We start from the raw sequence: 7619 nt of genomic DNA, 5'->3' as shown, positions 1-7619 counted from the left end.
TAACTCTAGGATCTGTGATAACAACCCATTGACACATACCCTCGCATATGGTTGGGTGTAAAGTATTCAGACCGATTTGATGAAGTTTGGACCAAACCTATAATTGTTAAGGACTCTGAATAAGAAGGGCCAGTACACAGTATCAAAATCTTTTTGCATATCTAGGACGACTGCTACCCCTTTAATATCACTGGGGATTTTCGCTAGCACATTATAGCACCGCCTAATATTAGATGCCGTGGATCTTCCTTGTACAAACCCTGCTTGGTCTTCATGCAGCATATGTGGCATTATAGGATTCAATTGGGTAGCCAATATCTTCACGATTATTTTTGCATCAGTATTTATGAGTGACAGCGGACGATAAGAGCTGCAATCCTCGGGTGATTTCCCTGGCTTGAGTAGCATTGTTATAACTGCTTCAAGCATGGTGTCCGGTAGTTTGCCGGTCTCCAGCGTTTCGGTCCACAGTGAATAGAGAAGGGGACTAAGTATCTCTACTAACTCTTTATAAAATTCCGCTCCCAACCCGTCCGAGCCTGGAGCCTTCCCACCTTGGATGGCCTTTATGGCTTCTTTTATCTTGCTCATCATCAGGAGGGCGTCCAGGGCGTCACAAGCAGGGCCAGACACGATAGTGGTGGGTATCTTTTCTAAATAGGCGTCCATCTCTTTGTCTGTGGCTGTACTTTGGGGAGAGTATAACTTAGCATACAAATTGTAGAACACTGTGCTGATATCCTCCAGTTTCGTGGCCACTACCCCGTCCTCTTTGGTTTTACAAGGGATACTCGTGTTCCACCTCTTGCCGCGTACCACATGTGCTAGAAGATTCCCAGGTCACTCTTGTTCCCCATATCTCGGTGTGGCAGCCGGTCTGCAAAGTAACGTAGCTCTCTGCCTGCCGCTGCCTGGAATTCATCTAATTGCGATTTAATATCAGCAGCTGTCTACGCTGTCGGATTGGTCGCATATTGTGATCGTAAATTTGTCTGGTCTTTACAATGTTCTTGAAAATGAGAAAAAGGATGTGGGATAGAGGACATCATCTGACTTTTAGGATTTGGTTTGTTAGCCCATTGGGCCCTGCGGTCCTCGAGGTGGAAGCCTTGCTAACGAGTCGATCAATTTCATCTGAACTAAAATGTAACTTCCAAACAATGTATTCCTCATTCCTCAATATTTAATTATCTGACTTTTTATGCAGCCCCTTAAAGTGGGCTTTCTAGCTAGCCCCAGTTTCACATTTGCTCTAGAGGATTGGGACTTTTTATAATCCTCCAGCAACATTTCTTTTCTCCTTATATAGCCCTCACAAACAAGGTTTACATTTTTATTTTTCAAGGATTGTAATTTCTTTGTTAGTGCTCTCTTTCTTTCCCATACTGTAGGGTCAAATAAGTGTTGCAGATTACCCTTCAAACTTACTATGGGACACATCAGAGGAGAAGGAGAGAGAAATTCATGAAATTCGAAGCTTCACAAGCCCACCCTTGAGGTTTCATAGATACGTTTGACACACACCATCTCAATTTTCAAATTAGACAGCTGCCACGACTATGACATTTGGTGATTCGATTGACCCCTTAATTTACAGTCAGAGCTGTGTGCACCTGGGATTAGCATGATTCAGATCTGAGCGTAAAACTAGCCTTTAACATATTACGATCACTGTAATTTGACTCAACCACTTTGAAAAAACTACAGACATTTAACATTGTGTGAAAAGCATAATCTATTATTGAGGTTAGTGAGCTGCTCTTCCAGGTTACCCCAGCTTTTAAATCTCCTTCCATGTTGCCATAAGTTATCGCTAGATCCCACACATCAAAAAAAACGTCCTCCATTTCAAACCATTCTGCACACTAAGCAATTTTTTGGGCATTAGTACGCAGTGTTAACAAGCAATGTGAGTTTAGGTCTCTAGCTAAAATAATATTGGATTTATCAACCTAAATCATAGGATCAGCTAGTAACTGTGTCACCTTGAGCAAGAAATCTTCAAGTTTAGAAGATCCGGGGTACCAATAAAGATCAACCACAAAAATGCTGTGGTTCACCACCATCATTAAAACTGACCTTTAAAGCTAAAAAGCCTGGCCTATCAGCTGAAATCACAGCTGCTTTCTTAATGATTGAGTTCCTTGTGGCAATCAGCAAAACTCTCGATGTACGACCACCATTCAGGGTTAATGCTAGCTGCTGCACTATAGAAAACCTGTCTATCTTAATGTGAAAAGTAAGCCACGTCCCTTGCAGCATAATTATATCAAAACAATTACAAATAAAGGCCTTTGTCACATCATTTATAAAACTTTGGAAACCCAGTGTATTCCCAGTGTATTCCAAACCAAAAGGGATAGACTACAAGAGGTTAAAGTCCCAATTTTTTGAACTCTCGATGTAAAGTACCTGATAACCAAGTCCAGTCCTCTTTCTGCTTCTGGCAAGTTTTGCTTGTTGAATTCTCAAATCGGACCTCTCTGACTCAGGGACGACGAAACTGATATGGCGATATTTGCTAACGTGGTCCGTTACTCAGCAGGTTAACGCTCCTCCCTTTCAATGCTGACTCACAATGACTTCTTTCCATCCTATCTTGGTAGATCCAAAATATTGATTTTATCCACTTCCTCTAATAAAAATGTTTACCACAAGAGAAGAGCTCAGGTTTAATTCTACAAGGCCAGTTCGACTGTCATCGAGGAAATACACATATTTTATATCTTTGAAGGAAAGAAGTAGAAGTGCCATGACTTTGTGTAGGATCTGCAAGGGGTTAAACCTGTTTAAAGTCACGTTTGTGTCCGCTTTTACTAAAAGCTCAAGGAGCACTTTGTTTAAAAGAAGGACTTCAAACGATATCTCTTTGGGACTTAGGGCCGCCCACAGACTCATAGCACCATGGCCACACAGGGGCTGAATGGGAGGCGGAGTCAGAGGGCAAGATAAGCCAACAGAGGTTGAGGCCATTCCCTGCCGTTGAACACCAGAATCCCTTTGATAGAAATTAGAGATGGTTCGTTTTTTTGTTTGTTTTTGACCTCTGAAATCCTGAATGGCCGTAGCCATCTTGACCTCTCCTGCAGAAGGCATGTCTCTCCCCCAGTTCTCTGTCTGAGAGCCCACCTCTTGACTGATGTTAGGGGCTGGGCATTTCCTCCCCATGTTAAAAATCAGTTTGAACCTTTGAGAGCTTACAGGTCATTCCACTGTCGATGGGTGAGCTCCCTTTGTCAAATCTACATGGGCCACAGCGGGCGTAAAAACCACAGTTTGCGTGGATACCTCCTTGTTATTTAACATATTATTTCATACAATATTTACAGATACTTTTTGCAACCTGTGAGCATGGAGAATTCTGCCATTTTAGGCATGATTTCCCCATACCTGCTGGCTTATTATTGAGTGCCTGGTACCTACAGGCTGTTAGGTAATTCAGCTGGAGAGTCTGTAGGTGTTGAGCATCAGGGCACCTATGCAACCTGATAGTCCTCTAAACATTCTACTCCACTTTTCTCTATGTAACTTGAAGCGGGCAACAAGTCTTCATTATCTGAGCTGTTGTGTTGGCTTCCTAAATGTTGTGCTGGTTCTTTTTAAGGAGTGTTAGTTGCTCCGTATGGGGCACTGCAAGATATAATAGCCTCTGCAACACTTAAGCTTTGCTGAGATTGTGCACTGGCATAGGGCATCGTAGATCTTCTACTGCAACTCTCACAAGTAGTTCTGGCCAGACTGACTGCTTACTATACCAGTACAGCAATGGATCATCATTATCCTTACTGATCTGAGATGAGCCAAGTAGGTTTGCATACACCATCTAAGCGACTGCATTCCTGCTGTAAGTTCTTGAAGACCACATTGAGTTCTTGAAGACCACATTGAGTATTCTCAAGTGAGTGAGAAGTGTATCCGACCGACTTGCCAACTCCAACCTATTAGTAGTGTCGCCACAGAAGATGGGTCAGGTGGTGTGGGCAACAAGATAAATGTACTCCCTGATAATGAAGATGACAATGTTCTTGAACTCTCTGGTGGTTGTGTGTTGAGCAGAGAGGTTGCTGTATTTTATTCATGTTTCCATCTCTTGCACAGTTTAATTTAGCCCGATGCATTCGCACATCTTTGCACATCTTAACTGTCTTATTTTGCTGGGTTGTAAAAGTTCTGATGTGGCTGTAAAGTAGCCACTTTTGTCTTCCAAGGCGACTACGCGTGGATCCACATGAATTACTGAGAGCATGTCCCATGCCAGATGTGCTGCATCCACTTCACCAGCCAAATGATGTTGGACAGGTTGAGTTCTAGCAGATACACCAGCAGCAGTACCTCACTGAGTGATGCACTGTGCCAGCTAACATACTCTAAAGTCTCTAGCACACAACAGATGTCACAAAGCAGTGGCCACCATTTTAGCACGCAGAATGTACCAGCGCATTTTCACCTGGCACTGTTGCAATCCTCAGTGATGGCATTGCATTGTTCACTTTTATGGTCCAATATGTCCAAAATATAATTGCAGAGGGAGACAATTGTGGTCGAAAATGCTGTGCTGTGGAAACTTGTGGTGCACCTGCAATAGGTACAGCACATTTGTTGCATTGTAAGCCATGCTGAAGTGTGAGCTGATGTTCTTGGTCGCAGCAATCTTGTACTTCACAGGCTGGCAATTTCTGATGAAACTTGCCACAAGCTAAAGGACATGTGCAAAGCAAAGAACATGTGCGTTCTTGCCACTTTGTATAATAGCAAATATGTACGCCCTATTGCCAGCAGCAAAAAAGCCCCATCTGTGTTGTGGATTTAGCCACTGAGCTACCACTTCATCCACCTTCTCACAGATATAGACTGCCATGTCAATGCTGCCCTAAATTCCTGGTATACACAGAGTGGTCAGTTGGCAGACTGCATGTATTTCTGTCATTCAGGATTACTTATGGATACAGACTGCTCTTGGCTGGCAGGGGAAGGGAAGGTCACCCAGTGTGACATTAAAGCCACATAGTTAATGTTCCGTCCACGGGTCCACGTGTACATGAGGAAGTAGATTTTCTGTCTCTTGAATGGATCTGGTGCCTCAACCACTGCAAAAGTACCCTATCATACTACTATGGAACAGCTTTCCATGTCAAGTAGCATCAACCGGGAATTCAACAGCGTTGATTGACTTCACTCATGAACCAATGGAAACGGGGGTTTGACGAAAGAATACATACTGCAAGAAGTCCATACAACAATTCACTGCAAGATTAGTGCTGAGAAAGAGCACACTTTCATGCAATCTGTGCTATTTGTGTCCACTCTCAAATGCCTCTAATGCACTGACCTTGGGCCTCATTATGAGGTGGGCGGTATACCAGCGGTAAATCTGCTGGAATACTGTCCAACGGAATTACCGTTACTGCCACTTGGTCTGGCAGATTTACAGATTATAGGACTCCATTGGGGATTTCAGCGGAATGACCACCGGCAGAATTACTGCTACAGTAACTCTGCTGATTTCGCCAATATTTTGGCAGAAAGTGGGAGGATTTACCTCCAGCATGATAGTGGAGTTAAATCACCCATTCCAGGGCCAAACTTGTAGTATGGTGGTGTGGGTAAAGTGCCAGTAATTTTGTTACTGCCTCTGTTTCCCCACACCACCATACTTGTAATGAGCCTGTTCAGGGCTAGTTATGTGAAAAAAGTCTTTGAGGCAAAATGACCAGCACCTTCGGCTATCGCCTTTGAAATGGCCTACCAGTCCTAATCCACAACTATCCCACTGTGTTAAGTTTTAAGACCCGATTAAAAAGCATCTGTCCTCTTCTTATTTAATTTCTTGAATTTTAATACTGAGAGAATGCTGCTGGATTGTGATGAGGCCTGAACTGTTTTTATATGTGTTTATATGTTTTAATGCAATTCCATGTTGATTATGTTTTAATTCTAAAGTATGTGATTGTATTTGCCTTCATGTAGCACCTTGAAACCGGTTTAGCTGGTAAGAAGTTTGTGTTCAACAAATATTTGTTCTATTTTATTCTATTCTATGCATGACTTACCTATGAAGCCAACATTACGTATAGAAAAACGAACTATGAAGGACCATCTAAAATTCAGAAAACATCTAAAAACCTGGCTCTTCAGCTCTGAACGGGATGAAAACAATTGAACACCCATGCACCATGAAATGAACACACAACTCGGAAGTGGGGAGTATGCTGGACTGGAGTGTAGAGAAGAAGAGAGGCGTCTGAATGGACGGGGTGGTTGTTCGAAGGTAGGGTGTACCCTTCCCTATATAGGGTCAAATGGGAAACGGGAAAAGGAGATGGGTCCGACTTAATTGAATCACTGATAGAGGGCCTAATATTGAAACAACGGGAGAGAGGTGTCCCGATCTCAGAATGGATGAACCGCAGGGCACAGGGAACACTTCCCTCCGGGAGGAACCCATGGGGGTGGTAATTTGCTGCACACAATAATGTACTAAAAGAGAAGGGATGTGGGTGGCACTTAGTCGTAACACCAGGGGGTAAAAAAGGTACTGCCACTAAATAACTCCACAAAAATCCCACACTTCTTCATACACTGTAGAGATTGTAATTGAAGCACACCAGATTCTTAGTGAAGAAACGGCTATTAATGAAGAAGAAGTGAAGTGAAGAAGAATTAATTAGTGACTTTGCCTTGAAAGAATTGTTTTTGATTAACTATTATCTTTTGAAAAACAACAATGGACTCTTATTATTTGGAAATTTGCCATGTTCGGTTTATGCATTAGGTTTGACAATATTTTGAATATTTCTTGAATAATTTCACAACCCATGTTGGGTGCAATGTAGAGCGGCTGTGTGACTAGCTTTGTAATCTAGTCTTCGTCCTCACATGTTTTTTGAGTCAGGGTGTCTCCGGACTCATAGCAGCCAACTCCTGAAAAACTTTTTGACTAATTTACGAATCAGAGCTTTTTTATTTATTATTTTTTTACATATGAATTACCTGATTTGAAGTGACTTTATTCTGTGGCGCCCATTTATTCCCTTTTTGTTCCTTCTCTTCCCCTTTATGAGACACATACAAGTGGAGGCACTCAATTTTTGAGTTTTTTACTAATCTTATAATCAAAGTGAAATCTCCACTGAAATATTGCGTCAAATTTCCTGAAAAAAGAAAAAGAACGTTGTTTATGAAAGCTAGATCAAACTTGCTTCTAACTCAAGAAATTTTGTGCATCAGAGGTGCGTCCGAAAAAAAAGAATGCCGTTTGTGCAAATCGACGGAGGTGACAGAAACTCTGAAACACCTGTCAATAAACTTCCCAAAAACCAAGAAACACAGACTAGTTCACCTACTACCCTTGATCGAAAACCCCTGGATGATATGTGAAAACGACCTATGGAAGCGCTTGATATCTGGTGAAACCACAAGATGGACGATAGCGTTGGTAAATCAAATTGACGCAATATTTCGACAAATCAAAGAGGAACATCCGTCTACCTAAATGACATCTGGAAACAAACGAACGACTGTGGTTTTAAGAGGCAACTCTGTACCAAGGAAACTTATGAATTGGCACAACAGAAAGAAGAAGTTTGAAAACACGTAAATCGACCAATTTGATACATTTT

The sequence above is a fragment of the Ambystoma mexicanum genome, chromosome 1q (assembly GCF_040938575.1).
Source record: "Ambystoma mexicanum isolate Mex_15411 chromosome 1q, UKY_AmexF1_1, whole genome shotgun sequence".
NCBI lineage: Eukaryota > Metazoa > Chordata > Amphibia > Caudata > Ambystomatidae > Ambystoma > Ambystoma mexicanum.
Note: the sequence above shows the minus strand (reverse complement) of the source record.